General features: G+C 45.4%; 1 long non-coding RNA gene across 3 annotated transcripts in view; it reads left to right on the top strand.

The window, feature by feature from the left end:
* The window catches only part of LOC149120615 (uncharacterized), an 80,089-nt gene that overhangs the window by 13,767 nt on the left and 43,966 nt on the right, over positions 1–22,356 (top strand). The window contains exons 2-3 of one of the 3 annotated variants that reach the window (XR_016226386.1): positions 15,439–15,597; positions 16,694–17,195. The exons of 1 other annotated variant lie outside the window; for it this stretch is intronic. This is a non-coding gene — a long non-coding RNA (uncharacterized LOC149120615). Of the gene's footprint in view, positions 1–15,438; positions 15,598–16,693; positions 17,196–22,356 lie in introns of those variants that run through there. One more of the 3 variants, XR_016226387.1, reaches the window with a different exon arrangement.

Here is a 22,356-nt window from a genome sequence, read left to right as displayed (position 1 = left end):
ACATGGGTGGCAGAGACCGAGTACTTGAGCCATCACCTGTTGTCTCCCAGGGTGAGATAGCTGACCCTGGAACCCAGCCACTCTGATGTGGGATGTGGGTGCCCCAGCAGCAACTCAATCACCATGCCATATTGCCTGTCCCAAATCTTTCCTTTAAAAAAAATTAAAAATTTAAATTAAAAAAATCTTTAAATTTTAAATTTTGACATTAAAAAATTTTATTTCAGACGTATAGAGACAGAGAAAACCCCCACTTTTCAACATCTCAAATTAAACATGATCATCACCCCATTTTCAGTAGGAAAATAGCCTGAAAACCTTACCTTGCCCCAGAACATACAACAGGTAAGCCGTGGGCAGATGTTCAGGTGGAAGCTGCCACCTCCAGGGTCCACATTTATTTTTTTGGACAGGCAGAGTTAGACAGAGAGAGACAGAGAGTAAGGTCTTCCTTTCATTGGTTCACCCTCCAAATGGCTGCTACGGCCGGTGTGCTGCGCTGATCCGAAGCCAGGAGCCAGGTGCTTCTCCTGGTCTCCCATGCGGATGCAGGGCCCAAGGACTTGGGCCATCCTCCACTGCCTTCCAGGGCCACAGCAGAGAGCTGGACTGGAAGAGGAGCAACTGGGATGAGAATCCGGAGTACCGGTGCTGCAGGTGGAGGATTAGGTCCACATTTTTAATCATATAATACCATGTGTTGCACACTGGGAGGCCTTGGGACACTTAGGAATTTTTTTTTAAAGATGTATTTATTTGAAAGGCAGGGTGACAAGACAGGGAGAGAAAGAGATCTTCCACCTGCTGATTCACTCCCCACATGGCTGCAACAGCTGGTACTGGGAGAGGCTGAACCCAGTTCTCCCCAATGGGTGGCCGGGGCCCAAGCACTTGAGTCATCTCCCACTGCTTCCTCAGGAGCTGTATTGAAAATGGAGCAGCCAGGACTCAGACTCACATGGGATGCTGGCACCACCGTGCCACAATGCTGCCCCCAGGAACACTTTTATCTAAAAAAATTATTCCCTTTGAGAGCAAGTGAGTGAGCGAGTGTGACCCCTCTCATCTGCTGATTCAATCACTAAACGGCCAAAGCAGTCAGGAGTCCGGAACTCAATCCAGGTCTCCCGAGTGGGTGGCAAGAACCTAATTATTTGAGCCATCACTGCTGCCTCCCAGGGTCTGTGTTAGCAGAAGCTTAGGAGCTGGCGCTGGGAACCAAATCCAGACACTCTGATGTGAGACGTGGGTGTCTTAACTAGGCAAAGGCTTGACCCTTAGAAGTACTTTGATCAACAAGTTTCTTCCCATGAAAGCCACTCAGAAGCCTGGGAAATCTAGATAAAATTCCCTAAAATTATCTCCGAGTGAAAAGAAAATGTTTCAATCAAAATCCAATGTGGGGACTGGAGCTGTGGCTCACTTGGTTAATCCTCCGCCTGTGGTGCCAGCATCGCGTATGGGCACCGGGTTCTAGTCTCGGTTGCTCCTCTTCCAATCCAGCTCCCTGCTGTGGCCCGGGAATGCAGTGGAGGATGGTCCAGGTCCTTGGGCCCTGCACCCGCATGGGAGACCAGGAGGAAGCACCTGGCTCCTGGCTTCAGATCGGTTCAGCTCCGGCTGTGGCGGCCATTTGGGGAGTGAACCCATGGAAGGAAGACCTTTCTCTCTGTCTCTCTCTCACTGTCTGTTACTCTACCTGTCAAATAAATAAATAAAATATTTTTTAAAAAAATCCAATGTGAACTGAGGAGGAAAATGTCTTTATAAAAAAAATTAAGGAGCCGGCGCCGTGGCTCAATAGGCTAATCCTCCACCTTGCGGCGCCGGCACACCGGGTTCTAGTCCCGGTTGGGGCGCCGGATTCTGTCCCGGTTGCCCCTCTTCCAGGCCAGCTCTCTGCTATGGCCAGGGAGTGCAGTGGAGGATGGCCCAGGTGCTTGGGCCCTGCACCCCATGGGAGACCAGGAAAAGCACCTGGCTCCTGGCTCCTGCCAGGATCAGCGCGGTGCGCCGGCTGCAGCGGCGGCCATTGGAGGGTGAACCAACGGCAAAGGAAGACCTTTCTCTCTCTGTCTCTCTCTCTCACTGTCCACTCTGCCTGTCAAAAAAAAAAAAAAAAAAAAAAAAATTAAGGCAGCCACAGGAAAAAAAATCATGAGGGCTGTAACTTTCTGCTTGCCGGAGGCTCCTTTTGAATAAATCACTGCTTATATCACGCCCGGCAACTGGAGAAGAGGTGGACTGATGCAATCATTTTCAGCAAGCCCGGGCACTGTTAACATCAGCACAGGGTTTGTGATGATGTGTTGAAGGATGGTTGGCACTCAAACAAGAGAAGGCTGTGTGTTTCATGTTTTATGATGCATTTTGTCACTTGGGGGAATTGAGAGATGGAGGCACTTATGATGTGAGAATGGAAGCCTCTTGTCACTTGTGCTATTGGGGAGGTTTTTAAGTTGAAAGAAAAAAAAATAGCAGAGATCGAACCCATCCAGTGATGGAGAAGGGAGACACTGGTAAGAGCTGAGTGGGCACCAGCAGGCTGGGCTGTTTTCTCAGCTCATTTGCTTTCTCTCTGTTAGCTGTCAATTTTCTGTGATGGTGTTTTTGACTCTTTCTGCAAGTCTTCAGCATCCATGTCTTACAATCCTCTCACCTCCACTATGCCCCTCATTCCCAAAGCAGAAGTCACTTGATGGACTGGTATGGTGATAGACATCATATACTATGGACATACCTTGCCACACGGCCAACTACTCCAGTAGAGATCAGTGCAAAGACAACAGGTGCATGGATGGCAGGTTGATGTGTGGCCACTCTTGTTCAAAGAACGGCCCATTGTGTGGCTTCCCTGGGACAACAGCCTGGTTAATTCCAATGCTCAGAGCAAAGAGAGCAAGGAGGAGAGGGGTGGAGGGGTTGCTCTATCTATATACTCGTCATGATTCATCCACCAACTACTGCAGTCAAATAGAGGTGGTTTGCAGCTTTGGCATGGTGAAGCTGGTAGAACTTTGAAAATAACTGAATAGTTTATGTCCAGTTGTGCCCTGTATTGACCCCATCTTGTATTTCCATTGTTGAAACCACGATCCTTTCCTTCCTTCCTCCTCCTCTTTTGAAGTCTCCTTTCTTTCAATCCTTCATTCATGCCATGTTTCAGTGTGGAGGCGCTAGCCTGGAAGAGAAAGTACCATCTGCCCATTTCAGGGCTGAGCATGTCTGATTGACTGCAGATTGGGTGACCTACCTGTGTTTCACCTGCCCGATATGTTCAAGAAGGAAGTTGAAAGAAATGTTCCAGTTTCTTACTGCTATGTATTGCAATAGCGCCAAACTTAGGTGGCATGAAAAGGCTAAATTTTAGCATGCCCTTGAGTCTGTGGATCGGGAGTTTGAAAGCACATGGAGAGACAGTGTCATTCCTCTTGCTTCTGTGTTCCACAGTGTCTGGCTAGTGAAGGGCTGGAGCTGCCTGTAAGTGCTTGGCCAAGGCTGTAGGTCTAGTGTCTCAATTCTTGACCATTTGTCATTTGCTGAAACTGGGATTTCCCAGAGGGCTTCTTCAGCCATTTGCCTGGTGCCTGGGCTGAGACGACTGGAGCATGCGGAAGCTGATGGTTTTGCTTTCCCTCCACATGACCACAAGGACTTCCTCACCATTTGGTGGTCTTATGGTACTCAGCTCAACAACCCTTGCCCAGGCTCATGGAGAAAGTGACACTGCATGGGCTCTGGGGGTGTGGGCCAAGCAGGGATGCTCTGTGCCCAAGAGGGCAAAGTAGCACATGGATGGAGTGATTTTATTCACTCTCTGCATAAAGTTCTGGAACTTGTCTCTAGCAACGTAAGGACCACCAAGAACAACTTCACCTTGGGAACACAAGAGAGATCCTGCTCAGCTTGATCCTACCAATGTACCCTGGTCTAGCCCACAAGGCAGAGAAAACAACCTGGGCAAGAAGGGAGCACACATTGCACAGAGCACATTAGCCATGGCCCACAGCCTGATTAATGAGCACAAATGAGATACCACCTGGAGGATTCCCAGATGCAGACGGGGGACACTCCAAGGGGACCTGAAGTTCCCTGTAGGGAGCTGAAGCGAACTTGGTGACATGTGGATATTTCATCCATAAGCTCATTTGTACAAACTGGATGGTGAAGATGTGAATTACATTTTATAACATTTTTAGTTCCAGCTTGGTACTTAATGACCTCACCCTCAGGGGCTTAGCATCTAATTGGGAAAATGAAATTAATATATATTAAATAATGACATAAGACAACATAAGAGCTGTCTCCAGGGAGTCCTGAATAAATGGCTCCCTCATTAAGTTTTATAGTAATAACCTCCAAGAAGGAAGACATTCTGAGGGCTGGGATGAACAGTAGGCCTCCTGGAAGAGGGGGAATTCAATCTATGCTTTGGAAGTTGGTACAATTTAATTAGGCAGAAAATGGAATAAATTTCAAAACTGAAAACACTTTGCATGACTTTTGGCCCAAGACACAATTATTTTCCCCTAAACATTTTTAAGACATGGCCATTTTTAATGTGTAATGCATAGAATGCTATGGGTTGTGGGTATAAAGGGGAATTGGAAAATCAAAAATAGAGGAGTTTTAGAGTAGTGATTTCCTTATATCTCTTCCTGGACTTGAAAGAATCTAGATCAGGGGTCGGCTAGAGTGTAAGTATGATTTGGCATTGTGGGTGTTACTATCCTCATTGCAACTGTTCAAAACTCTGCATTTGTAACTCAAGGATAATCAAATACCAGGTATAAAAATAATGGACATGCCTATGACTATGTTCCAATAAAACTTTTATTTAAAAAAATCAAGTGGTAGGCTGGATTTGGCTGGGGAACCATAGCTTGCCTTACTATTCAGTTTACCTCTGTGAATGTGTGTCAAAATCTATACTATATTCACCCCTGTGGACCACACATGGTCCACACGTATTTCCAATAGTCCACTCCATGCTTAGGCTGGGCTGGTGAGATCAAACATAATCCTGAACATGACCTGCCACTCATACAGAGCTCACAGACAGGGAGGAAAACCTTTAGGTGGGAGGAGAAGCTATCATAGGATCTTAACGAGTCTTGGGAGATGATAGAACCAGAAGTGTCTTCCCCAAAGAAGTAATGTTTCACTGGAGACTGGAAGAACCTCATTCTTCGCACAGATGGCTTGTGGAAGTAGGGAAGTTAAAGAGGGCAGGAGTTTGTCCCATGTGAAAGAAAACATCCATTTCAAATGCAAGAAGTATGAGAGGGTGCATGCGTACCAGAAAAACAGAAGCTCAGTCCGTCTGCAACAGAGTGAGGACTGAGTGAGCAAAAACCAGGGCAATCTTGGGTGGTATGCAGAGGACTGCCCCGGCCCTTGGCGTATGTTCATTGCTTCTCCAGCACATGTGCCAGGGCGTTTCCTAATCAGCCTTGCTCAGGAACAGCTGAGATTCTGCAGATGACAAACACTGAAATCCCTGCGTACAGAATGGACCCCACACGTGAGATAATGGAGCCACAGCTGCTCCAAGTGCATTGGCTAAACTTTGCTGCAGGGGAAAGCAGTGATACAACTTATACGCATCACGCAAAGAGAAGGTCCATTTCCACATCGGTTTCCACACCAGTTAAACTGGCACCCATGCAGGCAAACCAGAGAGCACTTGGGCTTGAACCTTGTCCTTTTCCCTTCAACAAGAACATGTGACTGACTGGAATTCCTCATTCCTTGGCCCTGAGTCCTTTCTGATAACACATAATTTCTGCAATCCACACAATTCCAATATACTGTCCCTGGGCTCTGATAAGCTAAGACATGAACTTCATCCAATGGAATGCAGTACATAGTAAACTTTATATCATTTTGTTGTATGGAAAAAGGACTAAGTGAAATACTTGATACATTGCAGATAGCAGCAAATATTAGCTCTCTTCCCTTTCTTCCAGGCCTTTCTGTTAAACTCATGCCTAAAGCCCCCTGGAACTTCCCATGGGCTGTATTTCCCACTCTGCCTTGGAGGCAGCTCCACAAACAAATCTCCTGTTGGAGCAAAAACCCGTTCAAGTGACACTGAAAGAAATATCTGGCTGACAGGAGGGAGAGAGAAAGCTGGTTGCTGGTGACAAGCATAGAAATGCCAGTGTGGTGACCCACACTCAATGGGGGTGCGTTCTTGCTCCCCTCACTCTCTAACAGAAATGACTGACCTTGTAAGAGCCAAAGCTGGCCAGCTTCTCTTACCTCTGTGACTACAGGAGGGAAAGGGAGCACAATGAACAACACAGATCACCCTCCATGGGTCAAACACCTTCCTTGATGTCAGATACCAGAGCTCTCCGCAAGTGCCCACCTTGGGGCCAGCACAGGTGTGCAGTGAGACACCACTGGTGCAGGGGGCGGTAGCTGATCCTTCCCTGTGGATCTAAGATCACTGGGTTACATGGCAAACTCTGGATTCTGCCCCTGTCGTTTCCACTGCCCAGTGAGTGATCTTAGTGAGATTCCCTTACCACCTTTTCATCTGCAATTCCTCATCTATCTAGCGAGGATCTTCCCCCAGCTGAGAGCTCAGGTCCTTTCTCGCTCTAAAATGCAAAGTTCCAGTGGTGACTTTGGAGTCAGCAGGAAAGAGCACTGGACCTGAAGCTAAGGAACACGAATTCCTACCCTAACTTCATTGTTAATCGTTTGGCCTTGGATAGATATTGTGCCTCTGGAAATCAGGTCCTTGAGTTATCCGATGAGAACGCTGGGCTTGGCCAGCTCCAAGTTTTATGAGCCAGTGATGAGAGAGGGGATTGTCTGTGCATCCTCTCAGAGATTCATCCACAGCTCCTGGGGGTCAGGTTTCTGAATGCTTGAGAAGAGCGAAGGCTTTGAGCTGCCAGGGTTGGGGGAAATGGCTGTCTGTTCATTTTGCAGAAAGACCAACAGCCTCTGGCCATCCAGCTTCTGCTTCATGTTTACCTGGAAATTGTTTTCTTCATTTTTGGCTTATTACAAAAGTGAGCCAAGTTCAAGAGAAAAAAAGCAAAAGAACGAATAACATCTGTAATTGACCTAAATCCCTAAAGATATTCACAGTTAAAATTTGTTTTATATCCTACAGATCTTTCTTCAATACAGATTCAAAGGGAGATACAGCACTTACCCAAATATTTGGTATGTTCCTCTGGTTTCTGGGGCCAACCTTTTCATTTAATATCCAAATAACTCATTTCCTCTGTATGAGTTGTCTATTCCTGCAATACAAATGATCAAAAATTTGGGAGCTGATACCATCTTTTATTACCCTGCAGTTCTGAAGTCTGGATGTGGTATGACTGGGTCCTAGGAGGCTAAACCAAAGCTATCAGTAGGGTTGTGTTCCATCCTGAAGATGAACCCACTTCCAAGCTCCTTCAGTGTTAGCTGCATTCAGTCCTTTGCATCACGTCACATCAGAAAGCTTCCTTGCTGGTAATCTCTCTCAGTCAAGGCTCAACAGATTTCTGTAAGGGACTTGATAGCAAATATGTTAGATTGTGCAAACCATAGTGTCCTCCCGCAGCTATTCAACTTGGACATTGTAATGCAAAAGCATCACAGATGATATGTAGATCAGTGGGTTCTTCTATGTCCCCATTAAAACTCACTTACTTGGAGCCAGCACTGTGGCACAGCAGGTTAAACTGTTACCTATGAAGCCAGCATCCTTTCTGGAGTGCCAGTCTGAGTCCTGGCTACTTCACTGCTGATCCAGCTCCCTACGAACGTGCCTGGGAAGGTAGCAGAAGATGGCCCAAGTGCTTGGTGCCCTGCCACCCACATGGGAGACCTGGAGGAAGCTCTGGGCTCCTGGCTTCTGCCTGGACCAACCCAGGCCATTGTGACCATTTGGGGAGCAAACAAGTAGATGGAAGATATGTCTGTCTATCTGTCTGTCTGTCTCTCTCTCTCTCTCTCTCTCTCTCCTCTTTCTCTCTCTCATAAAATAAATGAATCTTTCAAAGAAGTTTATTCACAAAATCTGACCAAGATCAGCCTTTGGACCATTGTTTGATGACCTCTGGCTTGAGCTCTGCTCCTTTGAGGCTGCGACCCACACCCTTGGAACTGAGTCTTTACTCCTTTAGTCTTCCAGGTTGAAGGAAACTCTTTTCCCAAGTCAGGCAAGGAAAGAGAAAACATGCTAATATCCAGGTAAACTCTCCACTCCAAGAGAACCACCCATGCACACTTACATGAGAAACTGGAGTAGTTTTCCTTTGTCCAGAACTTTGTCATTCTTGATGTTGCATCATTTTGGAAAAATTAATTTGAGAGTGTAATTCACTTCTTCCTAGAAAAGAACTCTTAAGAACAAATTACTATTGTTTTTGTCACATCACAGATCCTGCAGGTGTAGCTGGAGTTCTTAAGGACCATCCAAGGTCGACTCACTGACACTTCTCTCCCCAGCAGACGTTCTGTAGAAGAAGCTAATGGGCAAAAAGCAGACGACACCGAAGAGTTATCTCCTCTTTCCCAAGCCAGTGTTGATGATCCCTGTTTTCTTTCTCTCTTTTTTCCTTCCTGTTATAATGGGAACTTCACAGTTCAATGAGTTCTGTAGAATATTTGGCAGAAAATGTACTTTGAGTTGCAACTTGCTGTAATAATAATACCTACCACTTATTGGGAGCTTACTATACACCAGGCACCTTGCCAAGTGTTTTATATGTGTTATCTCATTTAATTCTCACAATTCTATCAGATAGGCACTCTTTTTTTCTTCCATTTTATGCATGGGAAACTATAGCATCAAGAGGTTAATCAGTGTCACTGAGTTCCCAGAGCCAGAAAGTGGTGAGGTCACTTCTGAAGGCAGGTGCCTCTGACTCCAAAATAGGTTCTTCTCAGCATGACGCCAAGGAGCCTGTGCATTGAGACTGAGTCTTCCTGGAACCCAGCAGCTGTGCACATCCCCCTGCCCCTGAGGTGATGGAGGGACATGGCCTAGCTCATAAAGGGCACCATAGCAAGAGTCTTGACATTCTCTTAAGAACTAGGAACACTTAATAAAGTGCCTATATTGATCGTTCCTAGCAAATAAGTTCAAGACAGGCCAGAGGGCTTATTTCAGACAGAAAAATATATTAAGAGGTAGCAAGTGCCACACTGGATAATAAAGTTTATTTGTAGAAAGATTCAGACTGTATTAACATGTAACACTGAAACAGAACAGGTATACATGGGTAAGTTAGAATTGACAGCACTCTGGCCTCATTATGCATTTTATGAATGGTGTTAATGATGGATGAACATTTCCCATCTGCCAATCACCATCAAATATTCTATTGATATCATCCTATTTAATTCTCATTATAACCCTTTGATTAGTCAGGATGATCTAGACTCGGCTCAGTACCAGGCACCCACAAAACCTGGAGGTTCACTTTTTGCTCCTGTTACTTGTCTAGTAGAGTCAACTGAGGATATTGATACTTTGAGGCAGGCCATCTGAATATTCTGGGATGTTCTACCTGGAACATTCCTGGTTGATATCTGAAATATTTTTTATTTATATTGCAGAGAAAAAAGAGCTCTGGAGCATCTCCCTTTGCCAATTAAGTGTCTGGCCAAAAAATGTCACATGTCACTTTCATCAGCCACAGTCACATGCTAAATGGAAAGAAGCGAGATATTTGTTCAAAGAAAATGTTATTACGACCCCACCATTACACAAAAAGGAAAGAGAAGCTAAAGTGCTTGTCCACGTTATATCAGGATACCTAGATAAATGATTGAGTCAAGATTTCACTGAGAATTGCCAACGTGATACTATAATACAGAATAAAGCAAGATGCAAAAGCAGTTTAAACAAATATCACAAAAGCATTGTAGGGAAGGAATAATTGTCATTGGAGGTGGAACGCCTACGAGAGAAAAAACAAAGCCTCGCAGATGATGTTCCTGGAGGTGAATGTTGGCAGATGGGAAGGGTGTTCTCAGTCAAGAGGAGAGGAGAAACAAAGGCAGGGATATGAAAGGGCATGGGACATGTATGACAACATGGGTGGAGTGAGAGGGGCGCCGGAGAGAAGGAGATGAGGAGAGGCACTCTGTCCACAGAGTGCTTTATTCTCCTTGCCATAAGGAGATACATGCAGGGCTTGATTACACAACAACTCATACCCACAACTAGGAAAAGCATCATAAACCCACGCAGTAATCAGCAAAACACCTCATTTTTTACAAAAATACAGCATCCTGGGGTTCTACAGAGTGCTTAGCACATTGCAGGTGTTTAGTATTTATTGCACATCGAACGATTTCTAGGATAAGCGTATATGAGGTTTAGAGTTTACCCTGAAGACAAAATGGGAAGAACCACTTAAAACATAAAGATAAGAGCACTGCAAAGGGTTTCCTAGATTGAATTTGTCACCCAGGACCCAGAACAGCAACATGCTGGCAACCAGCCAAGACAGTAAGTCAGATGAAATGCTAGCACAAACTGTGTGGTCAAGGCTTAACTAGTCTTGCAGTGATTAGGATTGCCATATGGAATTGTTTTTATTTGATGTGAGCAATTTTCTCTGGTAGAGCATCCTCCTAACCCAGCATAATGAAGTTGATTGTTTGTGCAGAGAACCATCAGCAAGAAAAATAGAAGAAAATTCGGTTATCAGACACTGAGCTGAGCTGCGCCTTAGCTCAGTTTCATTAGTGGGGGCCAACATTTGACAAGAGCTGGATTGTCAAAGAGCACAAAACCATTGGGGTTTCTTACACCAAAACAGACAAACTCGTAGTGGAGGAAGAGCTCTTCTCTGGATACCCTGGTGATCTCCCCCCTTGAAAATGGTGTAAAAGCCCCTGGTGGGTAGCTTCCTGAGAGTGGATCACTCTTGTGTCCTCATGCCTGAATGGACTGTGACATCTAAGAGGAAACTTGGGCCATCTAAAGATTGGGTAGAGGGTGCTCAGGAGAGAGAAGTGATTTTATTAATGGGGGGGGGGGTCTTGTGCTTGCATATTGGGCTCATAATCTTGGGACACACCCTATGGATGATGGTGGACATTCCTTATACGGTGATGCTTGAATTTTAGAATTGGCACTAGGAAGTTGGGTGGAGCATTATGGAATGGGAAGATGTTAGTCTTGCCATGGCAATGGTACCCAAAATTGACTGCAACAGACCAGGCGAGAAAAGGTGACTGCCTCAGTTTTATCCAGCGTTATGGAAATGTAGAGGAGAGGGCCTGTATTAATTTTTCTAGGGTTGGCATTGTGAAATATGACCAGTTAGGTGACTTAAAGCACTCAGATTTGTTGTGATACAGCTTGAGATGCTAGAAGTCCAAGTTCAAGGTGCCAGCAGAGCTGGTTCTTTCAGACACGTGCAAAGGAGAATGCATTCTATGCTTCTTTCCCAGCTCTTGGTGGTTTGCTGGTGATATTGTGGCTTCTGCTGTATCACCAGTACCTCTTCCTGCATCTCCATCTTCACATCATCGTCCTTGTGTGCCTCTCTGTGCCCAACCCTCCCCCTTCTTACAAGGATGCCAATCATATCGGACTAAGGGCCCATACCATTCCAGAATCGCTTCACATTAATTATATCTTCAAAGACCTGTTTCCAAGTAAGGTCACATTGTGAGGAATGGGGTTTACACTTTAATACATGACTCTGGTGTGGGGGACACAACTCAAGCCACCACAGGACCAATTTCAAAAATTGTATGACTTGATGACAAACTGAAATACTAATTATTTATTAATTAAGAATTTTCAGATAATGGGGATTTTAGTATATAATGGCAATTTAGTATATAATTGCAATTTAGCAAGGGGTGAGCAGTATAACAATATTCTTTTTATGGGCTGAATTGTATTGGGTACGACATGACTGTATTTGGAGAAGGAGTTTTTAAGGAAATGGTTAAGGGTAAAAGAAGCATTCGTATAGGTTCTTTATCTTTTTTTAAAAATTTTATTTATTTATTTGAGAGGTAGAGTTACAGACAGTGCGAGGGAGAGAGAGAGAGAGGTCTTCCATCCACTGGTTCACTCCCCAAATGGCTGCAACAGCCAGAGCTGAGCCAATCAGAAACCAGAAGCCAGGAGCTTCCTCCAGGTCTCCCACACTGTGCAGGGGCCCAAGCACTTGGGCCATCTTCTACTGCTTTCCCAGGCCATAGTAGAGAGCCGGATTGGAAGAGGAACAGTCAGGACTAGAACTGGCATCCATATGAGATGCTAGCACCGCAGAAGGAGGATTAACCTACTGTACCACAGTGCCAGCCCTCTTGTAGGTTCTAATACAACTATTGGGTTTGGGGGAAGAGCCACTATATTCCTAAAGCTATACCTATGAAATGTGTATTGATTAAATAAAAGCTTTCTTAAGTAAAAAAAAAGATAGATAAGATAGATTAGGATACAGGCCCAGAAGAAAGACCATGTGAAGTCACAGAAGACAGCAGGCATCTATTCCCTGGTCTCCGACAGGTGAGACCTCAGGGCAGTAACGCTGCTGGCTCTTTGATCTCAGAGGTTCAGCCTCTAGAACAGTAGGAAGTAAGTCTCTGTTGCGTAAGCCCCCTCGGCTGAGGCAGCCTAGCAAACTAATGCAGTCCTTGGTAATTTGATGATGGCAGTGTGAGGTGTTGTGCCAGACCCGTGCACTTGACAACAATTAGAAGCGGTGAACCCTGGTGTTTCCAAACAGCTGAGTTCTTATCTACTTAAGAACACATGAAGTGTTATCTTTCTGCAATCTGGTGGCTTTCAAACTCCAGCAGGCCGGAAGCTCAGAGGAAAAACACTTGTGGGGCACTCTGCTTTAACAGGTCCTGGCATCCGAGATGCCGCCATGCTGCTTGCCTCTGGCAACCTTACCATTTGGGTTTGGGGGTGTAGCATTGACTCAGAGAAGAAACTCATTGTTTATCTGTCATCAAAGGGGAAGGAGTTGGTTTAAAAGAGAGGATTAGAAAGAAGGGGAAGAATGAGACAGTGGGAAAGGAGAAACAGAAGTGGGAAGTGGGAGAACAGGAACAGGAGAAAGATGAAAACAGAAGGGAGAACGAGAGGCACACACGCTAGTGTAGCCCAGCGCAGGGTGCTCAGCCCCAGCGCCAGTGATATTTGGGGCTGGTTGACTCTGTGCTCTTGGGCTGTCCCACGCTTTGCAGGTTGCTTAACCAAATCCTTGGCCTCTACCTACTGGATGCCGATAGCAGCTTCCCCCACAATTGTGACAATCAAAAGTATCTTCAGAGCCGGCGCCATGGCTCAATAGGCTAATCCTCCACCTTGCAGCGCCGGCACACCGGGTTCTAGTCCTGGTTGGGGCGCCGGATTCTGTCCCGGTTGCCCCTCTTCCAGGCCAGCTCTCTGCTATGGCCAGGGAGTGCAGTGGAGGATGGCCCAGGTGCTTGGGCCCTGCACCCCATGGGAGACCAGGAAAAGCACCTGGATCCTGGCTCCTGCCATCGGATCAGCGCGGTGCGCCGGCTACAGCGGCGGCCATTGGAGGGTGATCCAACGGCAAAGGAAGACCTTTCTCTCTCTGTCTCTCTCTCTCACTGTCCACTCTGCCTGTCAAAAAAAAAAAAAAAGTATCTTCAGACCTTGCCACGTGTCCCCTGCTGGGAAAATTATTCATTGTCAAGGGGACACTTTTTTATAAAATGCTCTAATTCATTTTGGTTTTATGTAATGAAGGACACGAGGTGCAGAAACACAGAGAGGGGATGGCAAGGGTGTAGACACGGTCCCTGTGGGGTCCCATGGTTTCAGGGTCTTAGATTGCATGGGCATGGTTGAAGGACTGGGGAACAGTGTGCTCAGTTTATCAGGCGTAGAGACATCTGTGAGCTGTTCTTCACCAACAACCTGGAAAAATCCTTCAAGACAAAAACTCAGCTGTTCATCCCTGTAGCGACAGTGTCCAGCATAATTCCTGAATCTGAGCACATTCTCAGAAAATGTCAGCTGGGAAAAATAATCGAATGGCCCAAAAAGATTTCTGGCTTGGGATGGTGGTTAAGAATGAGCATGTACAAATTTCCATCCAACTGGATTTCTGGGTTATATTTTCTAGCATACAACTCATTCTTGTCACGGTCTTAGCAGGCTGAAAAACCAGCGTCAAAGCAACAGCTTGGAGCAAGAAAGGGGGAAAAACACAAACATTTGGTCCACTGGTTTGTTTGCTTGCAACACAATACCTAATGGCCCATTTTGTGGCCCACATGAATTTTTTTTGCACTGAGAGTCAGTTGTCTTAAACAATGGCTTGAGACTGACTTCGTCTTCAGTCTTTGAATAGTGTGTTCATAGGCGAAGACCCATTAGGGAATTAGACTTGCAAAGAGATACACACCTAATTCACAAAACAAATAAAAATAACTTGTCTTCATGTTGTACCTAGTGTTGTAAAGTCTCAGGTTAGGAATTTTTATCCTGCAGTCTTTGAAAGATGGAGAGTTGTGCAACTGATTGAAAAATCTGACCAGCCCACCCTCATTCCTGCTTTCCATACACTTCCAAGTTCAGAAGCTGTAGACATCTATATTCTCTTTAAACTTGTTAGTATCAATGTCTGTTCCCCTGGGCCAGTTGGCAGGTGACTCTTAGCAACATCGCAAATAAACGGAAGATGCAAATCTGGAATGGAAGGTGAGAATTGTTTTTTAGGCATGGCTTATGGTGAGGGGTTGGGAGAGGAAGAAGGGAACTGGAGGCTGATGAGCTGTGAAATGATTGAAATGGAGGGTGGCATTCTAGAGTGTTCAAGAATTTGCATTTTGCACAGGGTTCTAGGGTCATAGAAAAGACATTAACCCACAGAAATGGACAGAATTGAAATCTAACATAGTAGATCCCTTAAGTTTTTGCTGGTTTGTTTTCTTTCACTGTTTTGTTTTTAGAAAAGGCATTTTAATCCAATGCAACAAAAATATTGTGGACCTCCTATGTGTAGAGCACAGGAGTAGAAAGGTGCATATGACATGGGTTTTGCTTTGAGGTGATTAACATAGTAGTGGGGGAAAGATAATTAAAATTGTGTATATGACAAGGATAAAAGTGGTTACCACTTAGCTGTGGCTACTGTGTTCTATAGACAGGAGTATAGCAAGTGGTCTGATTATAAACACAAGGCTGTTGACCTCAATGGAAGCTGCAGAACTAGCACTTAGCTTGTTGTATGATTTGAGAGGCTTCTACAATCTCTGGGCATCACTGATTGTCATCTGTGAGCCTGAAATAGCCAAAGTGTCCACAGGGTGATAGTGAGAATTCAGTGGGCTCATATGCGTACATTATTTAGGAAAGTGGACGTGGTGTGTATGTGTGTGTTATAATTACTGTAGCCTCTGTGTTCATGAAATGCATTACCTACATTGTATTTGAGGACAACCAGTGTTGTTTTTTATTCACAGATGAAGAATCTGAGGTTGAGAGAGGTTAGAATCCAAGTAAGAGTTTGAAGCCGGCACTCAACTTTCAGCCTGGCCCTAAAGTGCCTGTTCCTGCCGAGGTGTTTCCCCACCTCTAAGGGAACAAGGAGGTAACACTACAGGAAATCAACGAAAAAGAAGGTATTGGGTAAAAACTTTGGAAACACAGGGCCCCAAGATGCAGGGTGGATTCATGGAAGAGAGTGTTTTAGCAGAGCCTGGAGTAAGCATTTGCCCTCCCATCTTCCACTCATAGCCCTCAGACGGACCTGATGTGCCTTCGTTCTGGCACTTCCTGCCTGATTTTTACCAGAGTGGTAGTATTTCTGGGTTACATGATAACAGTGGGTACTCAATAATTCTCAGCAGAGGAATGAATGAATGAATGAATGAATGTTGCAGGAGACTGGCCTTCCAGGTATTAGTAGAACTTCACCCAAGAACCTAGCATTTGACCGGCTTGTCAGCCAGTCCTCTGATCACAAAGGAACTGGAGTCCCCTTTCCTGGGCATGTGCAGAACACAGTGGGGAGAGAAAATGCCTTGTGGACTTAACTAATAATCCCCCTTTACAGTGAAAGATGAGCCAAAGATGCAAAAGTGCTGTGTGACAAGGTTTCAGCCCTGTTCTCTTTGCAGCCATCATTTCTTCCTTTTTACTGCTAATTAATGAAAACACCAGCTTCTAGGAATATACCAAGGGTTCGTTTTCATTTTTTGTAGTAAAGCTTCTATTATTTTACTGTAGTTGTTGCCTGAGAGGATAGACACACCCACTCTTGACCAAGTGAGATAGCTACATTTGTGAATGAGATCACTGTGTCAGGAACACTTAGAACTTCCAGACTTCAAAGAGTTCCAGCAAGAGTTCTCCTCTCAAGGAATCTGAAATGTGGTTGAAAGATGAAGTCAGGCCTCACACAGCAAAGTCAAACAATAAAACATTAGGCAAATGAAAGCAAACTACCTCATCAGGAAGAACAGAAAGCTGTGTCAGCTTGAGGCCAACCTGGTGGAAAATGGCCCAATTCCCAGAGGAGATTTTATTTTTACAATTTCATGTTCATTGGAGAGTAACTGGGAAATTTCAATGAGTCAGCTAATACAGCACCTATCCAGGTCAGTTTCTTTGAAAATTATTTATGATAGGCTCAACCTTGGCCAAAATATGAAGGAATTAAAAAGACCATCCAGTAGCCTCTGATGGTTCAAAGCAAAATGGTTTATTTTCAAACAGATACAAAGAGTCCACGTGCCTGGATGTCACCCAACCATCAGCCTCCAGCCAGTGTTCCTCAAAGGAGAGCTATGCTTGCTGTGACCAAGGAGACAGAGGGAAGACTGGGCTCCCTGAAGAAATAGCTGCTCTGGGAAGGAGTTTGCCTGGGCTTTCACAGGAAGGGTCAGGGCAGGTTTCAGATGTGGAAAGGGGGAGGAGGGGAGGGTCTTGCCCACGCTTACCAGCAAGCAACATCCGTCTTCGTGCTTCCTCCTGCGCTGCGTCTCTGAACATGCCTCAGCCTTCTCCCCTCTGCAGAGAGTTCAGTGTGGCAGTGAGGATGGTCCAGCTGAGCTCCTGGGGACCCACTCAGCCTGGATTTTTATGGCGTTCACTGCTCCGTCCGAGCAGAGTTGCCGGATCAGCTTTGCGGGAGCGCCTCTGAGAAACAGGCTGGAGAGCGCTCCGGTTCTCTGCGTGTTCAGTGTCCCCTCTTTGCCTCGATCCTGCACTCTCTGTTACAGATTGGCTACATTTTACATAAAAATTCACGTTTTTATTAAATGTAATTTAATTACATTAAAGTATAAAAATTGACATTTTTATTTAAAAAAAAAAAAACAGAAGTGAGCTCTTAAGGTAAGCAGAGACACTTTAGGGACACACAATGACCTTGGATTTCACATAGATTTGCTTCTTTGTCTCATCCATTTGTGTAGTTAATTGCTTCAGGACATCCTGTCTAATCCCCCATATCCTTGCTTAAAGCCTTTTTATGGCTCCGATAGAGACCTAGATTCCCTTTGGTCTGAAAAAATTAGATATCTGTGGTGCTCAAAAAAGATTTTCAAGTTTTTGTTCAAGGAAAGAAGAAACATCGTGGAAACATCTGGAAGGGCTGTTTGCCATGGTTACCGTAGAGGAGATGGTTCCAGAATGATGGACATGAAGAGGCTCCCCTCTGCTCCTGCCTGGCGAGGAGAGACTTCCGTGATAATGAAGAGTACTAATTACTCAGCATTTATCTATTCCAGGCCCTGTTCTAAACACTTTAAACATTTCATCACGTCCAAGGAGGCAGTGAGGGAGCCACTATCAACATTTTACAGATGAGAAATTGGAAACACAGAGAGGTGAAGCGCTCCATCCACAGCTGCACAGTCAGGAAGTGAGGCAGTTGGGATGGAAACAGCCCTGCCCAGGCCCATGTGCTCAGCTTCTTAGAGATGGCTCCATGGGCTATAATATGAAGTGCTGGGCCACCGTGACTCTACTGAGAAGACCCTGACAGATGTCAATGCCTTCTCCTGTGAGCTCCCCATTGTCTTCTTGGGGACACTGGAATTTGTGAGTCACTCCTCACATCGGCTTTCCAGCTGACTCCCAGATTGTAGGAGAAGGGATCCATGAGCATATCAGTGAGCGGATTCAAGACAACCAAAGCACTGGCGGTTGTTAGTGTTGGCTTAGGGATAAGACAAGTCTGGGTGAATAGCACTTTAAAAAAAGCATTAAGTAACTATGAGTACTTCTGCAAGGCGTTCACCTTCTCTGACCTTTAGTTTGCTCACCTAGGAAGCACTGTCCATTTTGTAGGGATTCTGGAAGGATTAGAAGAGATTAAGAATGCACCGGGGACATAGGAGGTGCTCACAGGATATCAGTTCACCCTTCTTGTCATCACAGTATTTGTATTCTAAGGACATAAGAGCGTCTGCCTCTTTTCCCTTATTTAGCAAACTCTTGCATATCTAGTAGGGTCCCAGTAGCTATTAGAACAAATCTTAAATGATCACTTTATTTTGCAGAAAATGCTACTAAGCTACAAAAGCACAGTGTATTGCTGATACTTTCCAGTGGGAATGTCATTGTAGAAATGTAACTGAAAGATAGGCATATCCTTGTTATTAGCTATTCCTCAAAAATGCATGGAGGTCTGCTATTACCGCTGGGGACGGGGACGGAAGTCATTTCATTATTGCCTTTGAAAAACTTGAGCAAACTGTGAGGAATATGTAATCCCCAGAGACGGACCAGAGGTAAGCAGTGAAAATTCATTAAAAGGTCGAAAAAAAAGAGGCCTGTGTGAAAAGGTTAAAAATAATTGGGATTAGTTAGCCGGGAAAAGAAGACTAAACTGCAACTTAATTACTGTCTTTATTCCTTTGCAAAATGAGGTGCCCTCTATCACTCCATCACTTCCATCTCTGCTAATGAGAAAACTAGAGGAGGTGACCTTAACAGAAAGCAAAGGAAAGTGTGTGCTGATCTTGGGACATGGTTACTTGGGAACACACACTTAGGATCTTGTCATCTGTGGCCACCTGAATGTACCGGGAGGACATTTTGCTAAAGTGAACTAAGCCAGACAGACACAGAGAAACAGATATGTCTGAGGGAGACTTCAAAAGTTCATGGAAAATGGAATTCAAAGATAATGTGTGGGTGCGTGTTTGCCACAGCTATGAAGATGCTGCTTGGGATCCTGGATCCCATATCAGAGTCCCTGGGTTCAAATCTTTGCTCCACTCCCAATTCCAGCTTCCCCTGGGAGGCAGCAGGTGAGGGCGCCAGCAGCTGGGTTTCTGCCTCCCACCTGGGAGACCTGGATTGGGTTCCCAATTCCTGGCTTAAGGCTGTCCTACTCCTAGCCATTATGGGCATTTGAGGGGTAGACAAGCAGGTGGGAGATAGTTCTCTCCCTCCTTCCCTCCTATCTCTTGCTCCTTTTTAAATAAATAAGATAAATCAATTTATCAAAAAAAAATGGTAAGGAGCACTTACCATGAATCTTTTAAAGACCCCTGAATGGAATCTTTTAAAGACACTGAACTGGTAGAGAGTAGAACAGTGATTTCCAGAGGCTGGAGGGTGGGGGAAATGGAGACATGTTGGCCCAAGGCAGAAACTTCCAGCTGAAAGATCAGTGTTTCTGGAGCTCAAATGCACAGCCTGGTGACTAGAGTTAATACTGTATTGCCTACCTGCTGTTTGCTGAGAGATTACATCTTAAGTGTCCTGGCCACAGCACACGCACACACACACACACAGGTAATTATATGAGGTGGTGGAGGTGTTAACTTGATTGTGATACTAATTTCACAATGTCTATCAAATCATCACTTTGTTCACCCGAAAGATACACCATTTTGTTTGTCAGGGGTACCTCAGTACTGCCTGGGGGTAAGATAGAATTGTCTGTTAAGGTAAGTGTATCTTTCAAGTATGACATACTTGGATTGTGAAGGGTGGCAGAGGAAGACTGTTTTTTAGTTGAGAGGCAGAGGGACAGGAAAAGAGATACAGAGAGAGATCTTCCATCTGGTAGTTCACTCCAAATGCCCGCAATAGCAGAGGCTGAGCCAGGAGGCCAAAGCCAGGAGCCAGGAAAGTGACCCAGGCTTCCCACATGGGTGGCAGGAACCCAACTACTTAGGCCATTACCTGCTGCCTCCCAGGGTGCACATTAGCAACAAAGTTGGATTTGGGAGTGGAGCCAGGACTTGAAACCAGGCACTGTGATGTGGAATGTGGGCATCCCAAGGAGTGTCCTAACTTCAGCACTAAATGCCCATCCCAGGACTTCCTACATCTTTTTACAAACTACAGAAACCAAAGGCAAGAGACGTGGCTTAGTGGTCCCTTGAGTTCTCAAATCATTAATTCCTTAAATTTGAGTTTGAGTTTCCATCTCGCCAAAGGTCTCTGCTGCTGCCATTGTATTAAACCCAATTACAGAGACCTTCTTGGGAAATTAGGATGTGCTTCTGCCACCAAGCCACAAAGGAAATGAAAGGTCAGCTCCCAGAAGCCCAGCTGGGAGCCAGCTCTGCTTCTTGTGACCTTCCAGACCGTCCATTAGAAGGGCAGTGATCCCGGCGACTTGCCAGCATGGGCGGCTGGGCTGTGATTAGATGAAACGCTGTGAAGGGGCAGAGCTAATACCAAGGCGGGCACATCGCAGGAGGGCGTGTTCCAGGAGGGTCGCTGTCTTGCCAGGCTTGTTAGTGTCTGCCCCTTTTATGGAGGAAGGGAGGCCTTGCAAACTGTGGGTCTTGCCTTGTCATGGGCACATACACCCTCCCCAGCAGCACTGGTCACACTCACATACCCCCTCCCTAGCAGCATTGGTGAACACGCTGGTGGCTTCTGAATAGAGTGGGGAGAGGGTCACTTTAAATACTTCAGGCCCCCTTTCCTTAGAGGGAGACATCTCCCTTTTGTATGCCCTTTAATTCCCACCCCTAATACCTAGAACCCTAATCACTTAAGGCCTCTGCTCACTCCCAGGGGGGGCCCTTCTCTCCTCTCTTGGGCTGTCAGAGTTGTCAGTCAATCGATTCAGTCTATGCAGTTTCCTGCTGGGTTGGGGATCAGGGATAGAGCCTAAGCTCCTTTGTTGAAGGAAGAGAAGGAAAAAGGAAACCCTTGCCGTTGTCTGGCTTTAAAACAGAGCAAAGACATCCAGATTTAAAAATGTGAAGACTGCCTCCTTGTTAATCTGGTAAAGTCTCTTTTTCTGCCTTGAGTTGCATTTCCATTAGCCTGAGACCTATCTATGTTTTGTTTAAAGACGAGGTACAGGCGTGTTCCAAGTCCTGGAAATTATAACTAAGGAAATAAGAAAATGAATAGGACTCAACACAGCAAGGATTAGATGGAGAGATGAGGGATGAAAGGGTGTGAGAAAAAGAGTGGATGGTAGAGAAGGAACAGGGTTTATTTCTGAGTGACCTAAAGAAAGATAAAAGCAATGGAGGAAAAATACAGAGGAGGTATGCTTGGGAATTCATTTCTGACATCAGGGAAGGAGTGAACTGAAGTACAGAGGCAAAAACAGAAACGACAATAAAGTAGCCCATAAAAATAAAATGGATTCACTTAAACCCAGGGTCAGAAGGGCACAAACGTTTCTCACATTTCCAAAGGGTTTCTGAGGCTGCCAAACCCCAGCAGTCGGGATCTGTGCACCCCAGCTTAGAAAACCCGGCTTCAGCTGTGTTCTGACCTGGGGTGTGTGTAGGGGGCACACACCACGCAAGGGCTTGCCTGAAGGAAGATGCGGGAGACACATCCCAAGGTCATTCAAAACTTTCCCTTCCAGAGAGTGCAATTACTCTGCAGATACAACTCCAAACGCAGCTGCCCCCAGAGGCCAGGCCTGTAATGAAAGTAAAGGAAGTTCCCAGACCCCGGGAGGGCCCTTGTCTGTGCACAAAGCGGTAGCCGTTAGTGAGCTGCCCACGTGCCCATGCAAGAGCCCATGGTCAGATCCTCCATGTTTCCAGAAATCTAACTCTGATGTCAGATCTCTTAGTACAGTTGTTGATCTTTGTTTGCTGGTCCTGCTTTAGTTTGGGGAACTAATCCAGAAAAAAAAAAAAAAAAAAAACTTAAAAACATCCTGCCATCATATTGTATAAAATATCCAACATGCTACACTGGGGGAATCTAGGGGAACCACATAGGGGACTTCCCTGTACTATTTTTGCAACTTCTAGGGAGTCTATACCAATTTCAAAATTAAGTTTAAAAAAAAAAAACTGCTCCAAGCAAAACTCGCTGCAAACCAAATAAAACTGGGTTGGCTGTTGTGTTCATCCTTCTCTCCCAGTTTGAGAAGGTATTTTGCTTGCCCAGTCACAACTCGCCATGTAGCGAGAGCAGAGGGAACTAACCAT

The sequence above is a fragment of the Oryctolagus cuniculus genome, chromosome 19, assembly GCF_051225735.1.
Source record: "Oryctolagus cuniculus isolate XC-2025 breed Fujian yellow rabbit chromosome 19, ASM5122573v1, whole genome shotgun sequence".
NCBI classification, from domain to species: Eukaryota; Metazoa; Chordata; class Mammalia; order Lagomorpha; family Leporidae; genus Oryctolagus; species Oryctolagus cuniculus.
Note: the sequence above shows the minus strand (reverse complement) of the source record. Positions and strands in the feature narration are given on the sequence as shown.